This window comes from Gossypium arboreum, chromosome 2, assembly GCF_025698485.1.
Source record: "Gossypium arboreum isolate Shixiya-1 chromosome 2, ASM2569848v2, whole genome shotgun sequence".
NCBI lineage: Eukaryota > Viridiplantae > Streptophyta > Magnoliopsida > Malvales > Malvaceae > Gossypium > Gossypium arboreum.
Window position 1 is genome coordinate 11539178 of NC_069071.1, and position 13475 is coordinate 11552652.

Sequence of the window (13475 nt, forward strand, 5' to 3'; positions counted from 1 at the left end):
TATTCCTAGCATATGTTAAAACATCCATTTGCATACATTTATTCATTAGCTAATTATCAAACTGCCATTCCATATGCCTATGTACATTCGCATATCAAATCAAAACAAGCCATATTATACAACTTATTAATTATCCATATAAGATTCATTATCAAACATCGCTAAATGGTCAAGTATAATTGTCATTATTAGCAAGTTATGCGCATTGCACTATAGCAACATTAACATTTTTTAACACAAATAACAAATCAAAGTACACCTAAATCGCATGTTAATTTTTTGTACCCAAAATACATATACACAACCAATCAATTAGCCATATATTCAGTCATCAAATTAAACCTCAATAGATCATACCATTATCACAACAAAATCTCAACTAGTTATACCATTTCGTAGCTAACTAACATCATTAACTAGATACATTATACTTGCTCAAATGACTGATTCATCATCTATAGAACATAATCAACTTTTGCTATCACAGACCGTACCAAAAAGACCAATTATACAAGCAATAATATATTCATAACATAGCTTATATAAAATTGCCACAACCTAAACCACATCCATCACTGCATTAACATCACACAAATCGATTCACAACCATCCACAAATGCAAACTATGTCATTAAACAAACTTCCCAAAATGAGCTAATTAACAAGGCTGATTATTCACAAACATTAACATCACTATCAAGCCATTTTCGCATGGCTATTCATACACAATTCAAAACTAACAGTATCAAAACTAGCATATACATTTCATATGTCATAAGTACAAGCTTTCAAAGTACTGAAATAGCAATTGATAGTGTGACGATGATCCTTGACGATCCCTGAGCTTGAGCTAGATTTATATATCTATAAAATAATGAAAGAACACACAATGTAAGTTTTGAAAGCTTAGAAAGCCATAAGCAAATAAATCATCACAAGAATATTAATAATTCAATTCGAATAGGCCACATTTAACTAATCTCATACACATATACAATCACTTTTCTCATATAATCCATATTATCATGTTAAGTAACTTCACTTACCTTATTTTTCAATGAACATATAAACTTTATATGTACCTGAATCATTTAGCTCAAATTCACATACGGCCTTGTTTTGACATTGCCCGTTGAACCATTCGGAATCGTTAAGGATACTCGGAAACACATATATCACATACAATGTCATTTCCCAAATATGGTCTTACATGTTATTACATATCGATGCCTCTGTCCTATATAGGGTCTTACATGTAATCTCATATCGATTCCAATGTACCATACATGGTCTTACACGAAATCACACCTCGAAAGTACTAATGTCATGACATCAGTATCCTATACTATTCCTAAGGTTTATGCAGGGCTTTCAACTTCGTAACTCAATCAATTCATGCTCGAAACTAGTCCTCCAATGCTCAATTCAATTCGGCAACACATATAAATATACATTTAAATTTAAAAACATTTATTTGCATATGAACTTACCTCATATGGAAACAAACGGATCGGAACAACTATTCAACAACTTTCAATTTCCCCTGATCCAAATCTGATTTCTTTCTCTCTTGATCTAAATAAATTCAAATTTAACTTATTTAATCACATATTCATTCAATTTCACTCAAAAACACATAAATGGCATTTTGCACTTTAGCCCCTAACATTTCACATTTTCAAAATTTAGTCCTATTTCAAAACAACACAAGATCACAAAATTTCATCAAACCCAAGCTTGGCCGAATCTTCCCTAGGTCCCTAGCAACCCATTAATTCCATTTATTTCACATTTTAACCCCTCAATTTATAATTTTCACAATTTAATCCTTAATAAGCATTTTTATCACAAAATCCTAATAACAAATATTTATTTTTCATAATCAAACAACAAAAAGCTTTAATATTCATCAATGGCATTTCACAAATTCATCATCAAATAAGAAAATTAAAGCATGAGCTAGCTAATATACAAAGCAATAATCTCAAAAATGTAAAAATTATCAAAAACTGAGCAAATAACATACCTAAATCAAGCTTCCTAGGTGCTGAACTTAAAATTAAACTTCAACAATGGTTTCTTTTCTTCTCACATTCGGCCATAAAAGATGAACATGCATGATATTTTATGTTTTGTTTTATTTATTACATATTAATATTCGATTTGTCATTTTAACCTTTATAATTAAATAAAAAAACCATATAACATCAGCCCATAACCGTCCACTCCATTGTTAAAAGGCCAAATAACCACATAAGGACTTCACCTTTAATTAATTAAAGCAATTAAGCACTTTAATATATAACATGTTACTTTTATATTTTACGTAATTTAGTCTTTTTATCAAATTAAACAACCAATTCATAAAATTATTTCACGAAACTTTCACACATATTAATTCACATGCTGTAAACACATAAAATAATATAAAATTAATTTTTACAACCTCAGATTTGTGGTTCCGAAACCACTGTTCCAATTTAGCGAAAACCGGGCTGTTACATTCTTGATATTTAACAGCAACCAATTCTCAAAATCAATCGTAAAAAAATCATTATGGAGACAATCGGGAATTAACCTTTCCTAAATTGGTTACGCCGATAGGCATGTTCTTAGGGAATGATCTATATTTTCTAACATGTGGCCACACATGTAATACGACCCGTCATTTGTTAATCGCCTTTTGCATCTTTCTTCGTTAGTCAACACTCTACCAGGCATGCATAACCACAGACATTGCCTTATTCGTTGTGGCACCTGAACTCTCCAAATCATTTTCCATTTTGTATCCGCCTAGCTCCATCCAAAAATCTTGATTAAGAGACTTATAACCCCTTGCCACTGTGTAATTACCTGTGTTAGACGCCTTCCAAAAGCATATATCCTTCCCTTCACTTTCCAAAAGCATATATTGGAGATTCTTTTTAACTAGAGATGTTTTTATTTATTCTCCAGTGTAGTGTCTTCAAGGTAGATATTACAAGGATCAAATTCATCATGGGCGTAGCTACCTATCAGATTGATGAGAAAGCAAAACAAACATGTAAAATGTGATGTAGAATAATAAAAAACAGAAAGATTTAGTGAAAACCTTAATATTGTGTGTAACACCCCTTACCCGTATTCGAGGCCGGGCTAAGGTACGAGGCGTTACCAGACAAACATACAAACATTAAACTAAAATATGAGCCATAAAATTTTATTCATATTTCAAAGCCTTCATTCTCTTACACATAGTCCCTTATTTGAGTCTACCGAGCCCAAAACATACTTTAGAAAGGGTTTGGGACTAAACCGAGAACTTACAAAAATCTTGGAAATTTCATGCTTTAAGGCTCCACACGCCCGTGTCCCAAAGTGATGTTCCATACATGGCTGAGACACATGGTCGTGTCTCTGCCTGTGTGGAATATACCTAAGCTATTTTCCAAGCTTTGGTCAACCTTGATCTCTTACACACTTATACAAAATCAAAAGCATATAACATGGTATTCATTTAATGATTAAACATCCTCAATTAAACCACAAACATAGCATTTGTATGTCATCATACATGTGTCTCTCATACTCATTTTACCTTGTTTATTATAGTACCACTTATACATTTCTCTTTTTGTATGATACATAACATTCTCTTTTTGTTTTATTATAAACACATATCATTTATTTCATTATATCAATATTTCATATACCATAGTTTCCATGTATTCCACATATATTTATTTTCCTCCTCCTCCTCTCCATTCCACATCCTTAATGTGTATAGCATTCTTGTAAGTATGATTTCACAATTTACTAATAAATGTTCACATCAAACTGTCCACACGAGTCATAGTCACTTAATTATTTATAATTCGAGCTACAGAGCTCAAAATTAAGATCCGTAAATTTCCCCTGAAACTACACTCACATATCTTTCCACCAATTTTCATAATTTTTGGTTTAGCCAATTAGTACAGTTTATTAATTAAAATTTCCCCTATTTCACTTTTTGACAGTTCTGACATCTCTTACTAAAAAAATAATTATCTGATAGTACAGAACTCAGATAATGTTCTTGTTGATTTATCTTGAAAATAGACTCATTATGGAATTTAAAAATATAATTTTGAGCCGCTAATTATTTTTCTCCAAATTTTTGTGATTTTCCAAAGTCAGAACAGGGGATCACGTAATCATTCTGAATCAGTCTCACAAAAACATAAAGATCTCAAAATATAGAACTCCTTTGCTTTCTATATTTCTTTTATATGAAAATAGACTCATTAAGCTTTAATTTCATATCTCATTCAGTCTCTGATTCAATTTATACTATTTTTGGTGATTTTTCAAAATCACATCACTACTACTGTCCAAAACAGTTTTATTGCTAATTCACTCTTTCACACTTTCTTTGTATTAACCTCATTTTAACATACATATCACAAATCATTTTCACCACATTTCATACATCACAAGTATAGGCCCATGATCACAAGGTCACCATAAAATCATCCTCATGTATAACTTACTTGTTTATAACCTTACCACATCCTGGTCACTTAATGAACACATCATTCACATAACCAAGTTCCTGCACTTATTCATCACAAAACTCACAAAGCAATACATAGAGAGTCTCCCGTTGAACACTTCGGATCAATCCTCGATACTTGGTGGTTTCAGCACATAGCTCCACCCATCATATAGTTTGGCTCTCTTGTACACATGGTGAACACTTAGTACCACCCATGTGACCTAGCCAATTTATCTCGTAGCTCTCTTGTCTACATGGTGTCCTTCACTTGGAACCACGCATGCGACCTAGCTACATATATCCCAGTAGCTCTCTTGTCTACATGGTGTACACATAGTATCACCCATGCGACCTAGCTACATCATAATGTCTTGTAGCTCTCTTGTACACATGATGTGCACTCAGACTATACATGTGACCTAGCTACATACCATTTGTATCATCCAATCTTTCCAAGGTTCAACCGGATTTCTCTCTTTTCCAACAATTTCACCAATCAAGTAATTATCCACAAACATATTTCCAATATTTTTATAAAATATCATAATACAAGTAATAGTGATGTATTACTTACATATAAACTTACATCTCATTTAATATCAACGCAATAACATTAAATTACACATTGTCTTATTAAAAATCATATGAACTTACAATTTCCCATAATATCCATAATCATAGAAGTCACATTTATGTATGATAATTCAATGCACTTCATGTACCATAGACATATTTTAAATCAATTCATAAACTTGGCACCATAATCATTTAATTTAACATAATTCAATTAATTCACTAAATTTAACTTTCAAATATAAATTCTGACATTATTGTTGTATTATTATCATACCAACTTACATACTTTCAACACCTCGGAGATCATAGTAAATATATCAATTTTACATTGAAACATGCATAAATTAATGCTTATTATACATATGAACTTACCTTGATATTAAAACGGCCATTTTACCAACTTTCCCAATTTTCAATTTTTCTCTCATTCTAGGTTCAAATCTCGTTTTCCGGGACCTAAAACATCATATTTTACTTATTTAATTAATGTACTATTCAAAACAGTCCTTAACTCAAACTTTGGAAAAATTACAATTTTGCCCCTAAACTTTTGCATATTTACACTTTTGCCCCTAGGCTCGGGAATTAAACTTCATCCCTTATTCTAATGTTTTATGACATGATGATCACTTTTCCCTTCTATGGCAACATCAAATTCTCACTCTAACATATACTTATGACTATTAGGTATTTTTACCGATACCCTTTTGCTCGTTTTCACTTAAAACCGAGTAGCACAAGTTGTCTAACATAACTTAAAACCTCATATTGTATCATTAAACACCAGAATACACAAATTTTACCTATGGGTATTTTTCCAAATATGAACCCTAGGTTGAATTATTGCTAGCATAAGCTAAATCAAGTTACCGGGACTCCAAAAACGCAAAGAACTTCAAAAACGGGGTTAGAACGGACTTACAATTGAGCTTGGGAAGCTTGAAAACCCTATACATGGAGTCTCCCTTGGTATACACGTCCATGGTGAAGAATATGAGCAAAATTGGCTTTTAATTTTGTATGTTAATTCATTTTACCCTAAATGACCAAAATACCCTTACTACTAAACTTTCCAAAATTCCATCCATGTCCAATTTTGTCCATAACTTAGAAATTGGTCAAATTTCTATTTAAGACCTCCTAATTAATATTTCAAATCAATTTCATACTAGAAACTTCTAGAATGCAAGTTTTGCAACTTATTCAATTTAGTCCCTAACTTCGAATTAAGCACTTTATGCATAGAATTTCTTCACGAAATTCTCACACAATCATGCAATCATATCATAGACCTCAAAATAATCATAAAATAGTTATTTATATCTTAGATTTTGTGGTCCCGAAACCTCTGTTCCAACTAGACCCAATTTTGGGCTATTACATTGTGCCAATTAGAAAGAAATTAATTGTGAATAAAGAGTATAAATTATTATGTTTCAATATCTCAATTTTCATATTTATCCACCTAACACTTAATCATTCAAAACTAACATCTAAATATGATTTTAGTCATTGTTTATTTATTTATTTATAATATGATTTATTCATTATTGAGAATGTTTTCTATTTACTTTGTAAGATATAACTGAGTTAAAAGTAATTAAAATTTTAAAAGCCAACTTTTTCCAATTAAAATTTTGAATAATTTTAGTTTTAAAGGAATCAAATTATGTCTGACTACATGTTGCATTTCTAATCAAATAAAGTATTGGGTTTTAAGAGAAGAGAGTAGTAGATTTATGTATATCAAAATAATTTATATACATTATTTTATTTTTTAATAATATAAAATATATTAATTTACACTAATTACCACAATTAAGAACATATCATTTTAGAAATTAGTTAAACTACTTATTTAATTCCATTACAATTTTATTATATTTTGATTATAACTTTATTCCATTTCAATAAATTAAATCTAGAGCAAAAATTTTTACATACCCTAGTATAGATCATTTCGCTACATCATTATTAATTGAAATTTGTCTCTTTTTTTCAAAATATGTATTTTTAAAAAATTATTTCAAAGGAGGTGTCATGGATTCTAGTATATATAAACTGAAAAGAAAACTTTCATAACTAAATATAGTTAGTAATATGCCAAATCATAGAAGCTGGGGATGATGTTTTTATATTAAGGGCAGTTAGATTGCCATGGTGGTAACAAAGTAACAAGTCCCATGCTGAGGAATCCTTTGCTGGGCTGCTAATAAGCCAATGCAGTTGACGCTCAACAAGCTCTTCTCCATTAAGCTGGCAACAGTATCCTTTAAGCTCACCTCCAATGGGGTAAATTTAATGCCTAGACTTTTCACTCTCTCCTGGGTTACCTGAAATGCTGGCATGGAAAGCTTCTCATCTGAGCATCTGCCATCACCAAAACATTCCACTATTCATCTGAGCATCTATGCATGTGTGATGTATAAATGAAACTTGTTAGGCTTACTTTTGAGGAAGATTGAGATGGGGGTAAAACTCCCGTAATATCTTCAAAATCTCACAAGAGTGTGTAGGTTTCCCAGCTACACAGTATCTTCCGCAAGCCAAAGGATTCTCGAATGCAAGTATATGCGCATTTGCCACATCTCTAACGTCCGCCAATCTACATGTTGCAGTACGAAACGTTTCAGCCCCTGCATCAAGTAAAGGGTATGTTAGATAGAAAGTGAGGATTTATACAGCTGCGGTGGTTGGAGGTTTACCTACCTACGAGCTTTGCAATTGGCTCCACACTAGTATTGAGAGTTGGCTGTAAAAGAGGTCCTAACACCGTGTCCGGGTTAATTGTTACCATGTCCATGCCCTACTCTTCTGATAACTTCCAAGCAGCCTTCTCTGCTAAAGTCTTTGAAAGCATATACCAAACCTGATAGAAACAAACAACATTCTAATAACAAGAATTAATTCAGAGTATATCCATTATCAACATACATAAAACATCCTTCACTTTCTCAAAGGTACAACTAATGGAGATAACAAGAAATCGAAACACCTTTAATTTTTGACAAACAACAGGATCCAAGAACGTTAAGTGTTCCCTTCACTGCAGGTTCAACCAGTTCAGCCTAGAAACAAAAGTGCCATAGTTCTTCAAATCATCAGCATTAACCTTAACCAGAAATCGCAGTCATTTAAAGAGAGAATAACCTGCGGATCCTTGGGGCCAAAATAACAAGGAGAAGCTGTATGGAAAACACCAATGCATCCTTCAACCGCAGAATCAAAAGATCCCTCTTCAAGTAGCTCCGCTTTGAACAAATGGAGCCTTTCATTTGCTCCATCAAGTGCAAGCAAGTGCTCTGTTTTCTTCCGATCGTCTAAGAATATAAATAAGCATGATATGATACAAGTTTAAGGGAAAGATATCCAAGTTATGAAAACATTTTAGGATTGAAAAGGAAAGAGAGAACGATGAAAACGGGATAGTAAAAGCAAAGAAAAAGAAGCACTGACATGGGTCACGAACAGTAGCGTTGACGGTGTAGCCATGTTGAAGTAAGAGGTTTACAAGCCAGTAAGCGATGTAACCCGATGCTCCTGTCACACAAACCAGTTTCTCTGCTTCGCTCATCTTTGTATCCTGCCCTCTTCATCTGCTTCTGCATGCACTGCTTTTTAAGTAAATTAATAATCACGTTAGTTACGTTTACATCGACTCCTCTTTCTGTGGTCCAATCAAAGAATACCCGGAAGCATTAAATATTCAAACCTAACGTAATTAGGTCATGAAAATGTTTAGCATTGTTATAATGAAAAAAACCACTTCGCGGAATGTTTTAGGAAAGTCACGTATTTAAATGTAATTATTTATAATTATATAAGGGTAATTAATATAATTGGTGAGTCTCATCAAATTAGGTATAATTAAAATTTTGATCATATTTTTCAATTCTTAAAAAGAAAGTAAAATTGAAATAATTATGCGATAATTATACTTAAATTTAATTTTAAAATATTATTTGTATAAGTGTTTAGTACGTGGCCAAAATTTTCTTATAATATAAATCCTAAAGAATTATAACATAAGAAAATATGATTTTATAAAATTATAATAAAAATATATATTATTTAAATCCTAAAAGATCTTTAGATATTATAATACATTTATTTATAAAATTTATGGCCAAAATTAAAAAATAATATACTTATTTATAAAAAAATGTTATAGTTCTTTTATCATAACTTATTTATAAAAATAATTTTCTAAAGTTATGACAAAAATTAGATTTTTATAACAAATTGTTATGAAAGTTATTAGACAATTTATAAAACTTTTTTATAAAGGTTATATATTAAAAATATATTATTTTTATTTAATTTACATATTTTAGAAAGAGATACAACTTAGCATAAGTTTTTCTCCAAAATATATTTATTTAATTTTTTATAATTAAAGCTACATACTATTTGGACTGTGAACCAAAATATTAAAAGGTCAATAATAATTATTGAAATACAAAAGATTTTTATGCATTATATCAAGAGGTATGATACTATTGAAAAGAATGGTGACAGACATAAGCACCATAAACAGCTCGCAAACTTTTTTATTTAAGGCATTCAAGGATTCGAAATGTGGTTGAGAAGATATTCGTTGTTCTAAAAATATATTTCTCATATTAATAACTGTTGGAAATTGTAGATTGCAAGTTCATTATTCATGAGCACTTATTCAAATTATAAAGTGATGATTTATTCATCTAATGGATACATTTGATTTTCGTGGGACATGTTTCTTGTAAGAAGTATGTCTAGCACGAAAGGCTGTGTCTCTTCAATAGTGTCCATTGAGTGCATATAAATAGATGGACTATAGTGCTCACAATTATCATTACGATCAATTCAATTTCAGAAATTAGAGTCAGAGTTAGTGAATTCCTCGATTTTGCTAATCAAAGGAAATAAAAAAGCTTCGTTGTATCCCGGTATGACCTTTGCCTTAACTCTCTAGCAACTTTGTGTGGGGGCAAATTGTTTTCTTTGGAAAGCATCACACGTGCCTCAAAGTCTACCGTTTTAATTTCATATCATCTCCAAATCTATCATCTCCACTGAAATTCTCCAACAATCAAAGAGAACAATTTTGAAGATGGCGATGGACACTACCACCACATTCAAAGCGATAAACCAAGAGTTTGTGAAACTTTACCGATTTGATGGCTCAAACTTCAATCGCTAGAAGGATAAGATGTTGGCCCTTCTTATCGTCTTGAATGTGGCGTACATTTTGGATCCAAACCTACAACCTGTGTAGGATCCTACTCCTAATGCAAACCCCGAGAAAAATTGAAAAAGTGGTCAAACTCAAGAAGAAGCGTGACGAAGACAATTTCACATGTCGTGAACACATCCTCAACACCTTGTTTGATTGATTGTATGATCTCTACATGTCGATGCAATTCCCAGTGGAAATATGAAAAGCTTTTGAAGAGAAATACAATACTTAGAGATAAGGAACGAATAAATTTTTAATGATGAAGTGTTTCAAATTCAAAATGCTCGATAGTATCCCAATCATGGATCAAGTCCATGAACTACAAGTCCTTGTAAGTAAGCTTCAGGCCTTGAAAGTTGTTATTCCAGAATTGTTACAAGTGGGGGTTATCATCTCGAAGTTGCCCTAGTCTTGGAACAATTATCAGAAGAAACTTCTGCATATGATAGAGAACTTTATTATGGAGAAAATATTTAGGCATTTGCATATTGAAGAGGAAACTTAAAAGCGTGATATGGTGTATCTTCCCCAAAGTTCTAAAGTGAACCATGTGAGTGAGTCTAAGAATTCTCAAAATAGTAAGCGAAAGGCCACATTCGAGACTAAGGGCATGTAAGACAAGAAGAAAAAATCTCGCATTTGCTATAACTGTAATAAGAAAAGCCACTATATTAAGAATTGTAAACTTCTCAAAAAGAAGCAATATGCCACAACTTCCAAAGCCAATATGGTGGAGGACATGACTTAGTGGCCATGGTTACGGAAAGGATCGGGAGTTTGTAGATTGTATAATTACTGAACTCAACATAGCCATGACCGATAAGTCCTATAATTGGTGGCTTGACTTTAAATCTACTGTCCATGTGTGTAACACCCTTTACCCGTACACGAGACTGGGATAAGGTACGAGGCATTACCAGACGAACATACAAACATCCAACAAAAATACGGGTTATAAAATTTCAATTCCATCATTTTGTCCCTTATATGGGCTTACGAGGCCCAGAGCATACATTTGGAGTGGTCCAGGACTGAACCGAGAACGTATGAAAAACTTAAAAAAAAAAATTTGTGCTCCGGCCTCACACGCCTGTGTAGAGGCACACCACACGCCCGTGTGCTTGGGACAAGCCCGTGCCCTAGCCCGTGTGGCATCTTGAAATTTATTTAATTCAGCTCAAGGTGCAGTGATTTCCACACAGCCTAGACACATGCCCCTGTCCTCGGCCCGTGTCCCACACACGGACTAGACACGTCCGTGTTGTCGCCCGTGTTAAAAAACCTGGACATTCTGTTTATGATGTCATCATTCATTTAGGGACACACGCTAAAGCACATGCCCATGTGATCTGCCCGTGTGTCTAACCCATGTAATTACTATAAAGCATACAACATGGAAAATTTGGGGTGCAGGGGACACACGGATGAACGACACGCCCGTGTAGGCTGTCCATGTGTCACACACGGTTTAGACACCTATTAATGTGTCTATTCATGTGGATCATTTGAAGGCTATCTTCCAAGCCATTGGTCACCCAAGAACCCTCATGTACTCTAACATGCTTAATATCCTACTATCTAGCATAGACCACAATCACATACAAAATTTGGCATGCAATCAAGAGATAATTATAAGAAAACACTCCAGTTAACTATATGGACCAATTCACTTGGCCATATACAAAATAATCATACCAATTAGGGAACCATTACTTTGGGCTAACCACATGACATGACACATATACAAAATAACAATCACCTATACATGCCATGACTCAAAATAATCAAATGTATTAAACCCAAAGTTTAGTTGATAGTGTGACCCGAGCTTCGACGCTCTCGATCCTTTGAGCTAGCTTGACGAATCTAAAATAAATAGAAAAGGGAGGAGTAAGCTACGAAGCTTAGTAAGTACACATACAAATAAAATAAATCTTAATTAAACCATATAATATTATTTACACCTTTGTCACTTTTTCATACCTTTCATCAAACATGTGATCTAAATTTTATTTATAAGCATAATACATAAAAACATATATTGCCATGGATGATTATAGTCGTAGAATTAGACAGATTAAACACATACCTTTGCCCCCTGTACACATATGCATTTTACTTAGTTTACGTTCGGACCTCGTATACATTACCCGTCGAACATTTGGAATAACGGATAGGATACTCGGATATAAACACACCGAAGTGCCATAATCATGACATAGCACGCCTCTCAACAGGGCTACATACGAGCACCCAGACCTAGCATGCATCACATTACCACGCCTCTCAACAAGGCTACATAAGCTCCCGTACCTAGCGTGTACCACATAATTACATTCCTCTCAACAGGGCTACACAAGCTCCCGGACCTAGGATGTATCATGTCATCAAACGAGCTTATACATACATAGCTATCCTAGTGACATGTCACTTGTATCCTTACCTATTCCTAAGTTCAAACGTGATTTTCGGACTTACATCTCTTTGTCGAACATTCTCAGAATGTTGGCCTTATAACATATGACCTTATCATATACAAATGCTAACATGGCAACACTTGTAACATAAGAATAAAACATCAAAACATATTATAGCAACAAGGTAACCAAATAATATATTAATTACCCATATGGTATTTAAACATTTAAAACATTAATTAAGGTATTTATTTGTACATGTACTTACCTCAGTACAAAATATTCGAAATAGTACCTATGTCTCGTACACTTTGTTCTTGCCTTTATCAAGACTCGGTTCTCGTCTTTCTTCATCTACCATAACAAATTTAGCTCATTAACTTCATATATTACTCAAACTGACCCTAAATTCATGCTTTGATAAAATTACCCTTTTTACCCCTAAACTTTCACTTATTCACAAATTAGTCCTTAGGCTCGTATGAAGAAATGCAAGTGATTTTTCTGTTACCCAAGCCTAGCCGAATACCTCTTGTACTTAAAGCGGCCCATACTTTCCTTCTTTTCACACTTTTCTACCCATTTTCATAACTTTTACAAATAAGTCCTTTTTAGGGTTTTCATGCAAAATCTCTTAACAAAAGTTGTTCTCCATACCTTAAACTATCATATTCTTCCATAATCCACCAAAATACATCTAACTCATGCATGAGTAATTTTATAAAAATAAACCCTAGCATGGAATATG

The 13475-nt window shown here is 32.9% G+C and overlaps 1 pseudogene; it reads right to left on the reverse strand.

Moving 5' to 3' along the window:
• Positions 1-7166: 7166 nt before the first annotated feature.
• Positions 7167-8691, reverse strand: LOC108466666 (phenylacetaldehyde reductase-like; annotated as a pseudogene).
• Between the last annotated feature and the right edge of the window lie 4784 nt (positions 8692-13475).